The sequence below is a fragment of the Stomoxys calcitrans genome, chromosome 1 (assembly GCF_963082655.1).
Source record: "Stomoxys calcitrans chromosome 1, idStoCalc2.1, whole genome shotgun sequence".
Lineage (NCBI taxonomy): Eukaryota > Metazoa > Arthropoda > Insecta > Diptera > Muscidae > Stomoxys > Stomoxys calcitrans.
Window position 1 is genome coordinate 118,188,552 of NC_081552.1, and position 15,432 is coordinate 118,203,983.

Consider the following 15,432-nt stretch of genomic DNA (forward strand, 5'->3'; position numbering starts at 1 on the left):
AGCATCACTTTATCTGCCTTTCAACTCTCCGAAACCGCCACCTACGTCGGAGCTACAACGGTTGGTGAGGAAAGAAAAACAGACAGGAAATGGGGTACTAATAGGTTGCGTTGCGAACTCTCACCACATTTCGTGGGGTAGTACCAACACTAATAAGCGGGACCAAGCCCTGGCAGAATTCTTGATTATTAACGACCTTATAACGCTTAATATTGGTAACAACGCTACTTTTGTTAATAGAATTAGGGAGGAGGTTTTAGATGTGACATTATGTTCGGAATGTCTGGATTGTAGGGTCTCCATGGAACACTCTTTCTCTGACCGTCGCTACATTAGGTTTAGAATACTACGACTGGCGCCGAATCCTATAAGCTTCGTCCAACTGGCCAAAATTCGGAAGACTACTCCGAGGTCTGGATTGTAGGGTCTCCATGGAACACTCTTTCTCTGACCGTCGGTACATTAGGTTTAGAATACCACGACTGGCGCCGAATCCCATAAGTTTCGTCCAGCTGGCCAAAATTCGGAAGACTACTCCGAGGAAGCATAGACGACAGTGACGACAAAGTCAACAGGATAACGACTGCACTAGTGGAGTGTTTCGAAGGTAGTTGTCGTCTTCGAAGAAGGAAATCAGCCCAAGAAAAACCCTGGATGACAGAAAGATTCGAAACATTGGAGAGAGAAAGAGGTCCGCAAACATTATAACAAAGCACGTCGCAAAAAAGCGAAAGTATATTGGGATGTGTTTTACACACGGCTCAAGGAATAAAATAAGTTTACCAGAGCGGCAAAACGTGCCTTCTGAAAGCTTTTCTGCGAACAGGTCGATAGCGTTAATGACGCCGCCAAGATGAATACATTTCTCTCAAAAACCCATGTCCAAACTGAAGCGTTAATAGACGACGTGGGAGTGAGAGCACAGACAATGGAGGACATGTTGAGGCTTTTGCAGAAACCTATTTTTCCACAGGATACGACAGGGCTCACGGAGACATCGGAATCTTGAAATAATGAGTTTCATCGAAGGCTTATCATTACACCATGTATGGCCAAGGAAGCCTTGAGGAGCTTCAAACCATTTAAGCCACCCGGACCGGATGGAATATTTCCGGCGGTACTACAGAAGGAAGCCGACTCTCTAGTGCCCCACCTGGCCTATATTTTCACAGCGGGCCAGGGACATGCATATACTCCGAAAGCCTGGCATGAGGCAAGGGTGGAAATTATACCAAAGCCCGGCAAGGCAAGTTATGCGACACCAAAGGCCTACAGACCTATAAGCCTTACGTCCTTTTTACTCAAAACCATGGAACCTTTTGTGGATACCATTATAAGGAGTAGGACATCCAGCGAACTGCTCAAATACAAATAGCATGCCTATATCAAGGGAAGGTCGGTGGAGACTGCCCTGAACGGGGTTGTGCATAAAATAGAAGAAACCTTCGATACCAAGACGTACACATTGGCGGAATGCATTGACATCGAGGGAGCGTTTAACAATGTGCCTACCGACACATTGATCCAGTCCTTAGACCAGCACCGGGTCCTTATAGACTTGAGAAAGCGTATGCTAAGGAACAGGTGGATAAATTGCGGCTCCCATGACATAAATATAAGGGAGTGAGTGGCACAAGTCACACGACAGGGGGGCATTTTATCGCCACTCCTTTGGGTGACCACCATAAATAACTTATTACGAATGCTGACTGAGGAGGGATTTGAAACTGGATTTGAGGAAGGATCCGAACCAGCTATGCAGAAGGCCCAAAAGGGTCTTGCATAGGGCATATGACTGGGCTAGACGCAGGGGTTCTCAATAAAAACCCAGAGAAGACTGACATATGCTGTTCATGAGGAAGACGAAGGTGGGCCAATTTAACTCACCTCGTTTTCTCAATAAAACCATTTCGATATCTGGCAAGGTCAAATACTTAGAAGGGATCTTGGATAGGAAACTGAATTGAAGTGCCACATTCAGAAGCGTACTGAGAAGGCTCATATATGTTGGGCACTATGTAGCCGTAGGCTCGAAACGGAGCCTGAATCCGAGGATAGTCCCATGGCTCTACAGGACCATGATTAGACCAATACTTACTTACGTCTCAGTAGTTTGGTGGACTGCGATAGAGAAAAAGTGCAACATAAGGACCATACAACAGGTTCAGAGAACATGTTGTCTTAGCATAGGTGGAGCGATGAGGACCACGCCCATTAGGGCATTGGAGACTATTCTAGATATTGACATACAGATTAAGTGTGAGGCAGCCACTTCGGCTATGAGAATTAAGGCGATGGGAGAATGGATTGAGGATGGGAGCAGCTCATTTCATCGCGGTATATTTGAGGCGAAACCTGGATGGAAGGGAAGAGGTTTCCGGTCTTCCGATCGGATACCTGAGACGACACTTGAGGTCGAGTGTGAGGCACTGCTGCCAGTGGCACACTTTTGGACTGACGGAACCCTAGTGTTGCCATCTGGAACACCATGTTACACGGATGGATCAAAGCTAGAGGACAGAGTGGGCCTGGGGGTTTACATTGAGAACCCAGTGACTGAGATTTGTCTTAGACTGGCTGACCATAGAACGGCCCTGCAGACGAAGATCCGGGCGATCATGGAATGCGTGAGGTGGTGTGGTGCCAACGAAAGGATGTCGAGTATGAACATCTTTACGGACAGTAAGCTGGCCATCAGGGCAATAACAACCAGGGCGGTAAGATCATGAAAAGTCTTGGAGTGTAAGAAGGAGATTAACGTATTCTCTGAGCATTGCAAAATCCACATCGTTTGGGTGCCGGACTATAACGGAGTAAGGGGGAATGAAAGGGCAGACGATGTGACGATGTGTTAACCCGAAGCCTTTCGGGTCGACGCAGTCTGGGTTAAGGGCGTGGGTGACGAAAGCGCATGTAACATTGTGGAACAGCGAAGCAGTCGGTAGAACGGCGAAAATCCTATAGGGCGATCGTGAGAGGACGAGGCTTTTATTGAAAGGAAGTAAGAAGGAGGTCAGTGTATATAAGATAAAATATAAGACTTGCATGCATTTTGCAGTATATTTTCACCTAACTGCAATACTCGACCAGGTACATAATAGGATTATAATATCGCCATTCTGTGTTTATGTGTTTAAGGTTTGTCTAAACTTTGCTTTCTTCTTTAATTTTGTTTACCTTCCACTTGCATTAAACAAGACGAAGTACATAAATCCATAATTAAATGACATGCAACGTAAATATTTAATGTCTCTTTAATGCAAAGAGGTACTTACACCAATAATTTTGTATTTAGGTCAATTTTTCTTCCGCTTCCATCTGGTCGTTGTGCAGCATTGCAATCAATTTTCTTTTTTTTGCTATAATAAAGAAATCAATGTTGAAAACATTCGTCATGTAGTTTTTGCTACTGGTTATTGAAGGTACAGCATTACAAAAGGCTTAGGTATATAATCATCTTATTTCATGGATTACAAACAACAACAACAGATTTGCCCATGAATATTCCATTAAGGAACCGTGGCAAACTTCTTACATATCAATGGGGCCACCTTTTTACAGCCGAGTTCGGACGGGGCGACACCTATTTGGGGAGAAGTTTTTACAAGTCAACTTTGTTTGATTATTGCTTTTAAAACGAAAAATAGTTTTCTGATATCAGCAGGCACTGTCTACTGGTTTTTAATTAGCTTACTTGATATCCTTTGAAGGATAAACTCTCACAATTCTGATCACCTAAGCGATAGTTAAGTCATTTCATATACATTAATGTAGATTTTGGAACATTTTAGGCGTTAAACTTTAAAACATAAATATGATTTTATTTTATCTGCTGCTATTTGAAATCATCAAAAGAATTATTAAATTGTAGAAAATTTGGTAAGTCTTCATTCCGAAATAATTTAAACAAACAATCACATTTTTCTCTATTAATGCCATCCGTCGAAAACAAATGCATTGCTACGTTCTGTGATCTCCAACCCAACAGCATGCCACGAGGGCTGCACGACAACCCTTTGCCATATGCTGGAATGCCGAAACAACGACAATGCCATTGACTGTTATCACAGCAACACGGAAAAAAGAACACAATGAAGAAACAAGTAAAAGCGTGCTAAGTTCAGCTGGACCGAGTCTTGGAAACGAACCCACCACCTCGGATTCTGCTAAAAATGTATACAACATCAATTTAGTTGAAGGGCATCATTTTATTCTACATACCAAACTTCTGTCAAACCAGCAAAAATTAAAGCTTTTAATAACCGAACAAAGATGGTCGAGAGACCGGTTTACATGGCAGCTATATCAGGTTATAGACCGTATTTGGCACAGTTGTTGGAAATCGTAGCAGAACGCCGCATGCAAAATGGCAGCCAAATCGGACTCAAATTGCGGCTTGTAAGGGCTCAAGAAGTCAAATCGGGTGCTCGGCTTATATGGGAGCTATATCAGATTGTAGACAGATTTGGACCGTACCTGGCATAGTTGTTAGAAGTCACAACGAAACACCAGATGCAAAATTTCATCCATATCGGGATCAGTTCGCGAGATCGGTTTATATGGGAGCTGTATCAAGTTATAGACTGACTTGAACCGTATGTGACACATTTGTTGGAAGTCGTAACAAAATACCGCATGCAAAATTTCAGCCAAATCGGACAATAATTTCGGCTTGTAAGGGCTCAAGAAGTCAAGTCGGGAGATCGGTTTCTATGGGAGCTATTGGGTTGCCCAAAAAGTAATTGCGGATTTTTTAAAAGAAAGTAAATGCATTTTTAATAAAACTTAGAATGAACTTTAATCAAATATACTTTTTTTACACCTTTTTTCTAAAGCAAGCTAAAAGTAACAGCTGATAACTGACAGAAGAAAGAAGGTAATTACAGAGTCACAACCTGTGAAAAAATTTGTCAACGCCGACTATATGAAAAATCCGCATTTACTTTTTGGGCAACCCAATATATCAGGTTATAAACCAATTTGGACCGTACTTGTCACAGTTGTTGTATATTAAGTATCTGTGCAAAAATGTCATAAGTGTTCTGTTATGAAACGTGCAAAATATCAGCCAATTCGAACAAACATTGCCGCTTCCAGAGGCCCAAGAAGTCAAATCAGGAGATCGGTTTATATGGGAGCTATATCTAAATCTAAACCGATATGGCCCATTTGCAATCCCTAGCTACCTACATCAATATTAAGTATCTGTGCACAATTTTAAGCGGCTAGCTTTACGCGTTCGACTGCTACCGTCGACACTATCAAGAATATATATACCTTATATACGACTATTTCGAGGTATTACAAACGGAATGACTAAATAAGTATACCCCCATCCTATGGTGGTGGGTATAAAAACCCAATGAAATGTGGATGCCTGTTGTATGATGGCGTCAAACAAACATTTGACAAAATGGGTGAAGGCATCATGAAACCTTTATCCCTATTTTGAAATTAAGGATTTCAAAGCACTGGATATAGCTGTTAAAATAAACCACTAGCGGTATTTATGGTACAATATTATGGCCCACATTGATGCAATGTGTGCGAGGTTTTCATCTATTGCAACTAGCCATTTTTTTTAAACTGTAGTATTTTTTTTTATTTTGTAATTCTATTGTTGTATATGTTCTAAGTTAGACTCTGTTCAAATAAATTGATTTAAAATAAAAAAATTAACCCGATTACTGGCTTAGGTGTATGTCCATAGTGTCATGGGGCGGATTAATATCCGCACCCTCTTTTCAACCAAACCTAACCCATTAAAATCAACCCATGGATTCCATTGTTCAATGTTGATGGAATTTCTTATTAGTATAGGTCGGTTGGGATTGTAAATGGGCCAAATCAGACAATTTTTTGATATAGCTGCCATCTAAATCGATCTTGGGTCTAGACTTCTTGAGCTTCTAGAGGGCGCAATTCTTATCCGATTTGGCTGACATTTTGCATTTGCTGTTTTGGTATCAACAATTGTGCTAAGTATTCAAATGCTATAGATCAAATCGGTTCATAACCTGATTTAGCTGACATAGTTCCAAGTATGGTCCAAATCGGTTGATAACCTGATATATTGGTTGCCCAAAAAGTAATTGCGGATTTTTCATATAGTCGGCGTTGACAAATTTTTTCACAGCTTGTGACTCTGTAATTGCATTCTTTCTTCTGTCAGTTATCAGCTGTTACTTTTAGCTTGCTTTAGAAAAAAAGTGTAAAAAAAGTATATTTGATTAAAGTTCATTCTAAGTTTTAATAAAAATGCATTTACTTTCTTTTAAAAAATCCGCAATTACTTTTTGGGCAACCCAATAGCTGCCATATATACCGATCTCCCAATTTGAGTTTCTGAGCCTCAGGAGGGCGCAGTTATTGCTTGATTTGCCTGAAACTTTATTGGTGATGTTTTTCCATGACTTCTGACAGCTATGACAAGTGCGATCCATATCAGTTAATAACTATATATAGCTCATATATATTTGAAAAAGTTATTCAAAGAACTTGACAAAGCGATCCATAGTGGAGGATATATAAAATTCGGCACGGCCGCACTAAGGACGTTTGTTTTTTGAAATTTATTGAAAGAAAAACAAAACTGTTATATTACCATGCTTTTACTTGTTCTTTTAAATTTTTTTTTCATGTTTTTTAAATTTTTTTGATGAAAAAAAACAAAACTGTTATATTACCATTTGTTGAGAAATTTGTATTTAAGACACTGAAAGTGTTTACAGAAAATTCACTTACGAATATTTTCAAGCCATTTTAGTTGAATTCCTAAATTGATGACAAATGAGTGATTTTTTACCAGCCAATTTTTTTCCAAAACGTGGAAAAAAATTGTATTAGTTGTCTATATTGAATGAGAATAAAAACCTTTTATTCTTCCCTTAGAAACTCTCTTAAATGTATAAAATGTATTTTCTCCACCACTTATTTAGTTTTTGAAATATGTACTCCATACTTCTCACTTCCATGCAACCGTTTCTTTGCAAAGCTAAGTCGCGTATAATGATCTACCTGAGATGATCGACACCTACATGTGGCTGTTATTTCACCCCATGCCGCTCTTGGCCTTGACTGCATGCATTTGTGAGTATAGTATGCAGTTGTGATGGCGTGAGGTCTGTTAGTTAATTTGTACGGCTTGAGGACAATGGCATGCTGTCGCATCAATCATGGCTTTATTCAATTCGGCTTGTGCAGCTCTTTAATATATACCCATAGACCAACTGATGCTCAAAGTGGATCTGACGATGACCACCGGAATGGGGTAGACATGCTGTTTCGAACTAATAAATTTACTTGTTCCAAAAATTACAGAAATACTTATTCTTATTTACGTAAATTTCCTCTTTCCTCTAGCTTTGATCCATCCGTGTAATATGATCTAACAGATGGCAATACTAGGGTTCCGTCAATCCAAGGCTGTGCCGATGGCAGCATTGCCTCGCACTCGACATCAAGGTTAATCTCAGGTACCCGATCGGAAACCTCTTCCCTTCTTTCCAGGTTTCATATCGTCGCCTCGATTATACCGCGATGGTATGAGCTGCTCTCCTCCTCAATCCATTCTCCCATCGCCTTAAGTCTCATAGCCGCAGTGGCTGCCTCACACTTAATCTGTATGTCAATCTGTCGGATATCTAAAATAGTCTCCAGTGCCCTAGTGGGCGTGGTCCTCATCGCTCCACCTATGTCAAGACAACATGTTCTCTGAAGCTATTGTATGGTCCGTATGTTGCACTTTTTCTCCATAGCAGTCCACCAAACTACTGAGACGTAAGTGAGTATTGGTCTAATCACGGTCCTGTAGATCCATGGGACTATCCTCGGATTCAGGCTCCGTTTCGAGCCCACATATGTTGGGCCCGTCTACATAGTGCCCAACATATGTGAGCCTTCTCAGTACGCTTCTGAATGTGACACTTCAATTCAGTTTTCTGTCCAAGATCCCTCCTAAGTATTTGACCTTGCCAGATATCGAAATGGTTTTATTGAGAAAACGAGGTGAGTTAAATTGGCCCACCTACCTCTTCCTCATGAACAGACATATTTCAGTCTTCTCTGGGTTAACATTGAGACCTCTTGGTCTAGCCCAGTCATATGCCATATACAAGACCCTTTCGGCACTTCCGCATAGCTCGTTCGAATCCTTACCCCTTAGAAGTATTATAACATCGTCTGCGTAGCAGATGGGTTCAAATCCCTCCTCAATCAGCATTCGTAATAGATCATTTATGGTGGTTACCCATAGAAGTGGCGATATAATGTCCCACTGTGGCGTGCCTTGTGCCACTTTCTCCCTTATATTTATGCCATGGGACACACAATTTATCCGACTGTTCCTTAGTATATGGTTTATCCAGTCTCTATGGACCGGGTCGACCTGGTACAGGTCTGAGGATTGGATCACTGTGTCGGACCGCACGTTGAAGGATGCAAATTATAGATTTACAACGAATTCCAAACCATTTGCAGCACTAAATTAAAAAAATAAATGGTAGTAATAATATATCGATGGTTTTGTATAAAATGGGCCTAACTCAACATTGCATTTTCCAAAGCGGCGCCTTTTATTTATTCTGTCTGACAAATCTCAGATACAGATTGCAAAAAACAGAGTTATAACGATTTCAAATGATGTGAACACTCCAAAATTATGTGACCTAATCTAGACTTGAAGAGGTCTACCGCTCCGTTGTCGATGGCTAGAACAGACGTCTCAGTCATTGAGTCCGTCATGACAGATCACGGGCGGATTTAAAAAAGTGGTCTCACGCGAATAACTGTTAACAGCCGGCTAGGTTTGACGGCATTAAGATGCCAGATTTTTGTTTGCATTCTCTTTGTTGTTATCTTCTTTCTCGCATAGTATCTGCTCATGTACGCACACGTATATACACACGCGCCCAAATTTCTTTGTGTGTGTTGTCAAAACGTCGATCAGCTTGATGGCCATTTTACCATATGGTTTTTTACCATATGGCCATTTTACCCTATGTTGTTAGACAAATGAGACTGGCTTAAATAATTCAGCCATGGTCTGACAAATTCTGCCGAAGCTCTGAGAACGTCGAGGAAGAAAAGACTATAGAACATCTGCTGTGCGTGTGTCCCGCACTGACAGTCAGAAGAAATTCCACTTTTGGTTCTCATTTCTTTGAGAATTTGTCTGATTTAGCGGTTGTTAACATTCGCAAGTTGTTGGGCTTTTTAAAGCGATCTGGATGGTTCAACGGTCGGAACTAGAAGGCATCTTCCTTTCCCTGTTTCTGTGATATCACAATGGAACAAAACGTCTAAATGAGTCTGATGGCAGACTGCCGCATAAATCTGAACTAACCTAACAATCATACTTCGAATATCTATAGGTATAAACAATTTAATGGACCGTAAGGAAAAGAGCATTTCGTACACTATTCTAACAGTATTGTCAATATGTCTGTTCCACGACAGACTATTCACAAAATTAACTGATAGATCTCCCAAATATAACTCATAGATAAAAATAACTCATAGATAATGTGTACTCATTGTAAGCCCATTTATTTGTACTGGTGATTATTGATATTGTGTGCGTTCCTGGATACATTCAAGCACTCAGTCTTACTGGGGTTCAATCTAAGCCCATCTATTTATCTTCATCATGTTGCTGTTAATATTCTCAATGCAAGGTAAAGAATCAGAAATATTGCAAGAGAAATACAGGTGAACATCATCAGCGTATATATGAATATCGCACCTCAACTACAATATATCATTTATATACACGGAGAAGAGAACAGACCCCTGCGGTACTCCTCTAGATAGGTTAATTCGTTGAGAATAGTTCCCCCTAGAAAACACGACCAGTTCTCTTTCATTCAAGTCCATACACATTTTTTATTTCACTTGTCAAAATCTCATAGCACACCGGGTTAATGTTTCGTCTCTATTCCTCTAAAACATCAACCAATCAACATGACCGAAACCCAGATTGTTTGTCAGTCAGCAGATTATGTCGAGAAATATAATCATTTATTTGTCTAAACATTATACTTTCAAAAGCCTTTGACAAAAACGGTAAGATAGCAATCTGTCTATATTCCTCTTTCGACGTAGGTGTCGGGATTTTTTTCGCTTTCTTCTAGCTCGTAGGAAACGAAGACTTTGTCAATGCACAGTTAAATATATGTGTTGTCATCGGAAGAAAGAACGGCAATAGCATTTTCAAAATTCACGGATCACCATTGTCCAGACATGTGGCATTCGACTTAATACTATTGGGTTGCCCAAAAAGTAATTGCGGATTTTTAAAAAGAAAGTAAATGCATTTTTAATAAAACTTAGAATGAACTTTAATCAAATATACTTTTTTTACACTTTTTTTCTAAAGCAAGCTAAAAGTAACAGCTTAACGGAAGAAAGAATGCAATTACAGAGTCACAAGCTGTGAAAAAATTTGTCAACGCCGACTATATGAAAAATCCGCAATTACTTTTTGGGCAACCCCATTAAAATTTACTGAAATATGTCTTATTGAGACGCACAGGTAATGTTGAATGTAGTACTACAACTGGGCAATAATGTTTCAATAAAGTCTAAATGGTAAAAGTGAAAGAAAAAGTGAAAAAAGAAACAAATTAGGACTTGTATGGACTGGTACTTGCGGGATCCGAGAGGAATCCTCTAGTTTCTTTTTCATAAATAACAATGTTGTCTTATGGTTATTTTGCGGTATGAACCATCTGCAAAATTACAAATTTTGCTCATGAACATTTCACTAAGGAACAGGGGCAAATTTCTTCGGCCCCCCAAATTTAGCGCATTTCCTTTAATAATGTAAAAAATTGAGTGTTTTTTCCCAAATATTTTATGTTAAACGGACCTAAAACCTATTGTACCGGAATAATAATTGATACCAACGGTATTGACGGTAAATTAATACCAAAACAATATCGTATGATATTGATTATGTGTAGCATTATAAATACCATACGGTATTATTTTGGTATTAATGTACGGTATTGCTTTACTATCAATACCATTGGTACCATACAATATCAATTTTTCATCACCCAATAAGAGTTCTTGAGCACCTACAGAGCGTAGTTCTAAATTGCGTGTGGATTCCTGTTCTGGCTAGACATTAACTTGCCGCATACTATCGGGAATGAAGAGTATATAGGAATCGCCGTTGCATCTGATAGTTAAAGTCATCGTTTTTTTTGTTATACATTTATTTCTTAAAAACTCTGTTTTTCTTGTCTCTTTGCAGGTTTGTACCGTCTTCGATCATTTTTAGACCATTATCGACTTTGTAAGTACAACATTTAAATTTATAACAAAGTTTGTTACATTAAGTAGCTTTAATATATACATGCATATACCATCATAATTTCAATATTTGCCTTTTTTGCTTTAAATAGAGCTCCTCTGACAGAGCTCTGTAAACATATTGTATATTACCATGACTACCATAGCTTAAAACCCCATGTCGAGAACAAGTTATTGCAAATTGTAGCGGATATAATATTTTTTATTGATACTGCTTCTGATCATCTAGTATAACGATCAACAATCGTAAGAATGCTGCGAAGCCCCTCAGATTGAAGCAATGGGCCTACAAGGTTGACACACACTTTAAGAAAATCTTCGAAAAATCTTCAGAATGATCCAGAGGAGATTTGGCATCACGAGAAACTTTAGTAGACTGGCTTTGGTCCATTTACAAAAATCTTGATTTTTTGAGTGCCACACAAATAGTTCCGATAAATATGTTCGAGTAGATCGGGTTTCTGAATGTGCAATATCGTGAAATGGATCAATTACTGTTCTACGCAATTCTTTTGAAATGTTAGGGTGAATTTTTGTTCGCTGAGGAATCACAGCAAAATTTAGTTTTGCAATCCTGAAAGAGGTTAATTTTGAGACTTGTGCTCGTTGATAAAAATTTACATCTTCATCATCAATATTTAAGCTTTATGCTGATTTTTTTTTTATTCAAATTTAGGACAAAGCGTCTGCATACAAATTGCTATTACTAGAAATGTGACGAATGTCCTTGATAAATTTCCCAATCAAATCTAGATGATGCAACTCGTTTAGCAGAGTTATTAACCCGTCTGTACGCGATGAGGTCCTTAGGTGCATTTTTCAACTTAATAAGCTATAGCAACCAAGTTTTTTGACATATTTAATAAACTAATTGTTCTGAATCGATTCAAATCCAATTCACTTTTTCTATTTTACCAGCGTTTACAGATGATGGGAGATATTGATATATATTTGGCAAAATATTTTACATATCGGTTTTTCGAATGCAAAATGGCATTCCTATCGCGGATCCCTTGATATGTTATATCGGACTATATTCTTCTATAGCACCCATATAAATATCCTGATAAACAGTCTTGAGCATTTCAAACTCGTATTTTATATCTGATTTGGCTGATACTTGCAACAGCGAGTTGTATTAGTCCCTGGACTAAATATTAGATTTAGCTGCCATATAGACCGATCTCTCGATGACCTCATAAAACACACGATGTCGATAAGATTTGGAACAGTTACAGCTGTTGCATGGACCGATTTGGTAAATAAATATCTTGGGTTGTTAAAATACTCATTTAACAACCAATTTCGACGAAAACTGTATAAGTAGTATATTTATGGTGTTCAGTATTCAAAATTCGGCTCGGACGAATTGAGTTCGTGTTTGTTGCTAGTTTGATAAACATTTTAAACCAATTTCTGGTATATGGTTAAATATTTAATGGAATTATTACGACAGCACTTAAAATAAAAAAGGGCGAAAATTATGAATATTTAATAATTTTTTGTCTTTATTTCGAAAACGGTAAACTGTGGCGAGGTCAAATGAAGGGATACTTTCTTAAGGTCTTCCCTTTTGCAAAGAAAGCGCTTAAATCGGTTCCTTAGTTTGTAATCTATAGCTGTCAAGTCCACACAAACTGACTGAAAGGATATATCCTCCTCTACAAATTTCTGGAACATTTTGTACCGCTGAGACCAAAAGATGAAAAGTTTTGGCGTTATCGCTCAGATATGACAATCGATATGTTCATGTAACGAAGGGTTAAAGACGAAACTCAATAGCTTATGAACGATGAACAAAACGAATCATATTTAAATTGAGACGGGTAGTGATAGCAGTAGAGCTGGCAAAATATATCGAACGATATTTTATTTTTTGTCTGAATATCGATTAGCATTTTTCTCCAGCGGCGGAAAACAGCTGCCCCTTTCTTAAATACTAATGAAAGTTAACCTGACAAGAGAGCTCATACAACTTTTGGCATCTTGTATTATAGAAGGCCTAAAAGACAGCATTTTGTCACTAGTCATTCCATGACAACTCCTCAAAATAGGGCTAAATGAATGAGATGTACTACATCTGTCTCTTTAGTTTGCTTCTTATATCCTGCAGCACTACTCTGGTACAGGGTATTATAACTTGCATTTGTTTGAAACGCTAAGGAGGAGAAGAGCTAGACCCATTGATAAGTATACTGATCGGCTTAGAACCATTTTCTGATTCGATTTAGCTAAAATGTTGCACCTATAATTCTTATCGATGTTGGTCGTTAGGGATTGCAAAAGGGCCATATCGGTGCAGATTTGGTAATAGCCCCCATATAAACCGATTCCCAGTTTTAACTTCTTGAGTCCTTAGAGGCCTCCATTTTCATCCGATTTGGCTGAAATTTGGCACAAAAGCTTCTGTTCCGACTTCCAATATCTGTGCCAAGTATGGTCTGTATACTGATGTAGCCCCCATATTAAACGACCCTCGGATTTGACTTCTTGAGCACCTAGAAGCCCCAATTTTCACCTTATTTGGCTGAAATTCGGCACAAAGACTTTTGTCCCGATTTCCAATATCTGTGCCTAGTATGATCCGAATCTATCTGTATACTGATATAGCCCCCAAATGGAGTTGACTTTTTGAGCCTCAAATTTCACCTGATTTGGTTGAAATTTTGCACACTGACTTCCAACATCTGTGCCAAATATGATCTGAATCGGTCTATATACTTTATGTAGGCCTCCAAATATCGATACCCTGATATGACTTATTGAAATTGATAAAAGTCGAAATCAACACCCGATTTGATTTTTGCAAAATAACTATTCACACACGAACACAATGAATTCATAGAAATACTGATTTGGAAACCATCTTTGCACATTCTTAGAGGAAAAAAAAATTGCAAATTATCTGAAAACGAAAATTCAAATTGAAATCTACCGCTCTCAAACAGCTATGTTTTTTATTATTCTATACCACTCGACTTCATTTTATGGAAAAAAAATTGAATCGCCATCCAGAAGCAATGATTTTTAGGTGTTTCTTACTATTATTATTATTATGACATGTTTATATATGTTAACATACTACAAACTTAAGCTACGTTCAGATGAGTCATATATTTGACCCAACTTGTTTTATCAGTTTTGCCCAAAATATGTCAAATTCAAACATTCTAGATTCTGTATTCACATTAGACACATTTTGTTTGTCCAAATTCAAATCGAATAGCGTTAACCATTAGATCAAAAAAGCTTTTTACAATATGTGCCCTATATGCGATTGAATGTAAAATTTTTGTTTCATTGTTTGACGTCACAAAAAAATTTTAAGAAATTCAAATAGGGTCCGATTTGGACCACATGCAACAAAAAGTTGTAGGAGTCTATAAAACTCACTGTTTCAAATCTAACCGATATCGGATAAAAAATGCTCTTTTTATCGGCTCAATACTCTATTTCGGGAGATCGTTCTCTATGGAAGCTATATCCAAATATGGTCCTATCTGCACCACATTCAGCAGAAAGGTGTAGGGGTCTACCAAAACTCACTGTTTCAAATTTCACCGAAATCGGATAACAAATTCTCCTTTATGGGCTCATTACCCTATTTCGGGAGATCAGTCTATATGACAGTTATATCCAAATATGGTCCGAACTGAACCACACTCAACAAAACTCACTGTTTCAAATTTCACCGAAATCGAATAAGAAATGTTCCTTTTATGAGCTAAACACTTTTCGCACAAACGAAATGTTGGGTGTGAGTACAACCCAAACACGAAGAGTAGGAGTAAACTCAAATTTATAACTACTTTCCAAGATAAGGGAAAAAATTAATGACTCGACGGAAGGAAAAGACAATACTATTTGTTCTAAAAATAGACAATTGTATTTGTTTACATTTGGCCGCGCACATTACAAACAAGTGGTTGGCTGCGTTGGTACCAGATCTGACTAGTAAACGAGAGATTCCATGTTCGAACCCCACTGGCGGCAAGAGGTTACTGTAACAATAATATAGAAATGGTAAAAAATAAGAATTTTTTAAAAAACAACAACAACATTTAAAGCAATATAAACAAAATAACAAAAAACCGAGCAATTTAATTTTTTAATTTA

General features: G+C 38.3%; 1 protein-coding gene across 10 annotated transcripts in view; it reads left to right on the forward strand.

The window, feature by feature from the left end:
* LOC106089764 (poly(rC)-binding protein 3) overlaps positions 1–15,432 on the forward strand; it is a 517,304-nt gene that overhangs the window by 214,331 nt on the left and 287,541 nt on the right. For 8 of the 10 annotated variants that reach the window (XM_059370962.1, XM_059370957.1, XM_059370963.1 and 5 more), the window contains exon 3: positions 11,258–11,299. The exons of the other annotated variants lie outside the window; for them this stretch is intronic. The gene's annotated coding sequence lies outside the window, so the exon portion shown is untranslated. The remainder of the gene's footprint in view (positions 1–11,257; positions 11,300–15,432) is intronic. 10 annotated transcript variants of the gene reach the window in all.